Below are 6,342 nucleotides of genomic sequence, written 5' to 3'. Positions count from 1 at the left end.
TAGTGTCACGTTCTGACCTTAGTTATTTTGTTATGTCTTTGTTTTAGTATGGTCAGGGCGTGAGTTGGGGTGGTTCTATGTTCCTTTTTCTATGTTATGGTTATGTGTTTGGCCTGGTATGCTTCTCAATCAGAGGCAGGTGTCGTTCGTTGTCTCTGATTTGAGAATCATACTTAGATAGCCTTTTCCCACCTGTGTTTTGTGGGTGATTATTTTTCCGCGTCAGTGTTTGTTCCACACGGGACTGTTTCGTTCGTTTAGTTTATTCACGTTGTTATTTTGTATTTCAGTGTTCAGGCAAATAAACATCATGAACACCTACCACGCTGCGCATTGGTCCGATATTTCCCACTCCTCCTCAGACAAGGAGGACGACGATCGTTACAGAATCACCCACCATCCAAGGACCAGGCAGCGTGGTATCGGGCAGCAGCGAGTTCTGGACTCCTGGACATGGGAGGAGATTTTGGACGGAGAGGGACCCTGGGCAGAGGCTGGGGAATATCGCCTCCCCAGGGAAGAGCTGGAGGCAGCCAAAGCAGAGCGACGGCATTTTGAGGAGTTGGCACGGCAGCGCAACAGGGACAAGAGCCAGCCCCAAAAATGTATTGGCGCGGGCACACGGGGAGTGTGGCTAAGTCAGGTAGGAGACCTGAGCCAACTCACGTGCTTACCGTGGAGAGAGGTGGACTGGGCAGGCACCGTGGTAGGCCGTGAGGCACACGGTGTCCCCAGTGCGCAGGCATAGCCGGGTGCAGTACATTGCAGCACCTCGTATCGGCCGGGCTGGAGTGGGCATTGAGCTAGGTGCAATGAAGCCGGCTCAGCGCATCTGGTCTCCAGTGCGTCTCCTCGGCCCGGGGTATATGGCACCAGCCCTATGCACGGTTTACCGGTTCGCCAGCACAGCCCAGTGCAGTCTGTTCCACTCCGCCGCACTGCCCGGGCTAAAGGGAGTATCCAGCCAGGAAAGGTTGTGCAGGCTCGGTGCTCGACCTCCAGTGCGCCTCCACGGTCCGGTCCATCAGGTGCCTCCTCGACGCACCAGGCCTCCTGTGGCAGCCCCACGCAACAGGCTGTCTCTCCGTCTCCTTCCTCCAGGTGCTCCCTCCTGTCCAGCGCTGCCAGAGTCTCCCTCCTGTCCAGCGCTGCCAGAGTCTCCCTCCTGTCCAGCGCTGCCAGAGTCTCCCTCCTGTCCAGCGCTGCCAGAGATGCCCGCCTGTCCTGAGCTGCCAGAGTCGCCCGCCTGTCCTGAGCTGAGCTGCCAGAGTCGCCCGCCTGTCCTGAGCTGAGCTGCCAGAGTCGCCCGCCTGTCCTGAGCTGAGCTGCCAGAGTCGCCCGTCAGTCAGGAGCTGCCAGAGTCGCCCGTCAGTCAGGAGCTGCCAGAGCCGCCCGTCAGTCAGGAGCTGCCAGAGCCGCCCGTCAGTCAGGAGCTGCCAAAGCTGCCCGTCAGTCAGGAGCTGCCAGAGCCGCCCTTCACTCCTGTGCTGCCAGAATCGCCCTTCACTCCGGCGCTGCCGGAGTCTCCCACCTGTCCGGTGCTGCCGGAATCTCCCGTCCATTCGGGGCCCGCTGCTAGGGTCCCCAGTCCGAGGTTGGCGGCGAGTGTCGCCGCTCTAAAGGCACCACGGAGGCGGGTAAAGAAGTGGGCAAAGGCTATGGTGGGGTTTTGCGGCCAGAGTCCGCATCTTTGCGGGTGGTACTGTCACGTTCTGACCTTAGTTTTTTTGTTATGTCTTTGTTTTAGTAGGGTCAGGGCGTGAGTTGGGGTGGGTCTATGTTCCTTTTTCTATGTTATGGTTATGTGTTTGGCCTGGTATGCTTCTCAATCAGAGGCAGGTGTCGTTCGTTGTCTCTGATTTGAGAATCATACTTAGATAGCCTTTTCCCACCTGTGTTTTGTGGGTGATTATTTTTCCGCATCAGTGTTTGTTCCACACGGGACTGTTTCGTTCGTTTAGTTTATTCACGTTGTTATTTTGTATTTCAGTGTTCAGGCAAATAAACATCATGAACACCTACCACACCGTGCATTGGTCCGATATTTCCTACTCCTCCTCAGATGAGGAGGACGACAATCGTTACAGCTAGGCCATTACAATTGTAACTGGCTATACTTATTTCACCATAATGAGACACAACTTTCAATTCTTGTTATCAAAATATATGTTTGTAAACGTTCCATTAAAAAGTAGCATGATGATTGACTGTCTATATAGCTGTACCATGATATTTGCATTGCTACTAACTAAACCTCCAATTGGTCCCTACTATTCCACCCGCTAAAAGCCCTCTTCATCCCAGTTGGGTTGTCATCCCAATGCCCGGCAGACCACCCTCGACCCCCTGTATCCCATAGCCCTGAAACGGCTAGGATCCATCCTTTGAAAAGAGCACACAGTGCCATTTACCGAATTGAAGTAGATCAACTGCCAAATGCATTTCAATCGCCTTCACCTCGATTTGTATTATATATAGCTATGGATCATCCTCTATTGTCCCTAACATATTTTACTCCTTCGCCACAGTTGTGGGATACACACATACACCCACACACACTCAACCCTTTCCCTAACACAACCATAAGCTCACATTCTCAACAATTGCACCATCCGAGAGCCCAACTCAAGAAAGGTCTTGATTTACAAATGCACTTACAGTTGCAGCTGCATGAGAAGGCCTACAAGACCGCTCAAAAAATGGGCAGAAATTGAGAGATTTTATTAACCATTGTCACATCCTAGATGATGGAGGTCAAATGTACACCTTTTCCTGTATTGACCATATTCCCAAGCATCTCCATGCAGTCAAACTTTGATTTTGTGCCACCAGGGTCACAATAATATACCCCCTCTCTGAATGTCCGAGTGTGACCCCCTCCCCATGGGTTACTGCAGCTAGTGTTGCTAGCACTGTCCCTGCCTGGGTGGGGGCACCGCACGGGAATCCCCACCGGCTAGGTACAAGGTCTTCAAGGTTCTCATTAGCAGCTTTGAGAATGCTCTCCCATTAGGGGGCTTTGGCTTTGCAGGACCAACCCTGCCAAGCAGGCTCAGAATCTTGAGGGGGCAGTGCTGCTTTTGGTCTCTGAACTCATTTTGGCTGCATACAGACCACTTACAGCAGGCACATAAAACAGTTAGGGACTCCTCCTTAGTATCTGGGTCATTCAGGTGGGTGTCTATGGTATAGGGTCGTGGACCGTATTAAAATAGGATCATAAATAAATAATTAGATATAATTTATTTTAAAACTGTAGTTCCCCATGACAGGACAATAAATAAATTAAATGTATCATTTATTTTAAAACTGTTCCACCATGATAGGACAATAAATAAATAAGACGTATAATTAATTATAAAAGTATATCCATCATCTGAACAACATTGAAAGCCCTCTCATACCCTGGCTCACAGCAATACATTGGTTCTGGGAAATGCAACCATTTCATTACTCACTCAACTTTCCCAAAGATAACAAATAAAATAAAACATTAACACACACCACATCATCCACACATACTGTGTCTTCTGTTTACTTAGTTTTTATCTTCACTCTTGTCACATTCTGACCTTAGTTCTTTTGTTATGTCTTTGTTTTAGTATGGTCAGGGCGTTAGTCGGGTGTGTTGTCTCTGTTAGTTTTTTTATGATTGGGTATTTCTGTGTTTGGCCTGGTATGGTTCTCAGAGGCAGCTGTCAATCGTTGTCCCTGATTGAGAACCATACTTAGGCAGCCTGTTTTCACTCTTGAGTTGCGGGTGATTATTTTCTGTTGCGTGTTTGTATTCTGCACCAGACAGAATGGTTTTGTTCGTTCACTTTGTTGTTTTTGTTCAGTGTTCAATTTATTTATTCAAAATATGGACACTTACCACGCTGCACATTGGTCCTCACCTTCTTCCACAAACAATGGCCGTTACAACTATGTTGAATTAGTGCTTGTGTGTTCAATGAGTTGTATGTGAAGAAAGAAAAGCAATATTTTTCATTGTATTTTTACAATCCACAACCGGGCTAGAATTGTGTTTATTTTCCTCATCTGTGAGAACTTTGTAATTTTTTAAATAACCATGGACTAGTCTTTGTGTCTCTGAACAACTGGTTATCAATATATAGTTTATCTACGAAGAGAGCTACTCGTTTCGCTTTTAATCTCATTTCTTTGAAAATTGGATAAGGAAATTTACGCCGTTCTGCAATTTCCTTCGGAAACTGATCAGTCATGCCAATTTTGGTCCCAGCAAGTCTTTTACCCAGACTTATTATTTAAAATATATATATATATTTTTAATTTTACCCCGTTATCTCCCAATTTCGTGGTATCCAATTGTTTAGTAGCTACTATCTTGTCTCATCGCTACAACTACCGTACAGGCTCGGGAGAGATGAAGGTTAAAAGTCATGCGTCCACCGATACACAACCCAACCAAGCCACGCTGCTTCTTAATACTGCGCGCATCCAACCCGGAAGCCAGCTGCACCAATGTGTCGGAGGAAACACCGTTCACCTGGCAACCTTGGTTAGCGCGCACTGCGCCCGGCCTGCCACAGGAGTCACTGGTGCGCAATGAGACAAGGATATCCCTACCGGCCTACCCCTCCCTAACCCAAGCGACGCTAGGCCAATTGTGCGTCGCCCCACGGACCTCCCGGTCGCGGCCGGTTACGACAGATTCTGGGCGCGAACCCAGAGTCTCTAGTGGCACAGCTGGCGCTGCAGTACAACGCCCTTGAACCACTGCGCCACCCGGGAGGCCTTACCCAGGCTTTTAACCATTATTTTATCTTTAAATTAAGCAAATTTGGCAACGATTGGGCTTTCATAGCTTTGTCCTCTCTGTCCGAAGCGGTGTACACGTTCAAGTTGGATTTTGTCGATAGCTTCGCGTGGGATCTGAAGCGCTGTAAGGAGGAACTCTCTAACTACAGATTCAGGAACTTCCCCTTCTTTCTCCTGGATACCTGTAAGTACCAGATTCTCTCTCATGGATTTAGTTTGTATGTCCAGTAAGGCTTCCCTCAGAACAGTGTTCTCCTTTTTAATTTCATTCACTTGAGTTTCAATCTTATTGACTGTCCCTTTTAGATTGTGTTTCCTTCTCCAATGTCGCAGCTTGCCTTCAACTCTTTTATATCCTTACTAACTAATTCAAGTATACACAGTTTGTCATTTCTTGATTTTAACAGATCGGTTTCGACCTTTACCATTCCCGGTGGTGAAAATATTAAATCGTCTGTGTCTGTAGAACAGTCATGTTTTCGTTTTGAAATCGGTTCCCCTGTCTTACTCTCCGTCATGTTTGGGTGTTGCTTGTTTTCGTAATACTTGTCGATAAATGTCTCTAGTCTTAAGATTTGTTTTGTGTTATTATCCAGATTGAAGGTTATCACCCACCAGATTATGTGGAACTAATATTTTAGTCTAACTTGCCGATATTGAATATTATGTTTTAATAATAATATCCAGTTGCTTTAACCAGCAGAATATCTTTTGTCAAAATGAATATATTGACAATGCTTCCCATTGTTCCCCCTTCTGGCCATTGGGATAAAATTCATAGTGGAGTTTCAAAATCTATATACAGAGGTAAACAATCCTGGATAAAATTAACAAACTTAGAAAAAGTGTAATTGAACACTGTTATGGCTGCAATCCCGTTAATGGGATAATTGTCATCAACAACTGCTGAATTGCATAGCGCCACATTCAAACAATATTACTAAAAATATTTATATTCATGAAATCATAAGTGCAATATAGGAAAACACAGCTTAGCCTTTTGTTAATCCACCTGTCGTGTCAGATTTTGAAAATATGCTTTACAGCGAAAGCAATCCAAGCGTTTTATTGATCGCTCGACAAAACATTATGTACACTTAGCATCGAGTAGCTTGGTCACAAATCAGAAAAGCAATCAAATTAATCGTTTACCTTTGATCTTCGGATTTTTTCACTCAGGTGACTCCCAATTACACAATAAATGTTCCTTTTGTTCCATAAAGATTATTTTTATATCCAAAATACCTCCGTTTGTTTGGCACGTGATGTTCAGAAATCCACAGGAAAGAGTTGCCACGCCAACGCAATACAAATTCCAAATAGTTTCCGTAATATCCACAGAAACATGTCAAACGTTTTTTATAATCAATCCTCAGGTTGTTTTTAAAATATATAATCGATAATATATCAACCGTAACTGTATTTTTCAGTAGGAGAGGGAAAGGCAACGGCTGCCCAAACTCTGTTGCGCGAGCAAAATTCATGCGAACACCTGACGCGATGTTATCTTTCTGGCTCATTTTTCAAAATAAAAGCCTGAAACTGTCTGAAGACTGACAC

This window comes from Oncorhynchus keta, chromosome 13 (genome assembly GCF_023373465.1).
Source record: "Oncorhynchus keta strain PuntledgeMale-10-30-2019 chromosome 13, Oket_V2, whole genome shotgun sequence".
Classification (NCBI taxonomy): domain Eukaryota; kingdom Metazoa; phylum Chordata; class Actinopteri; order Salmoniformes; family Salmonidae; genus Oncorhynchus; species Oncorhynchus keta.
This window is presented reverse-complemented; position numbering follows the sequence as displayed.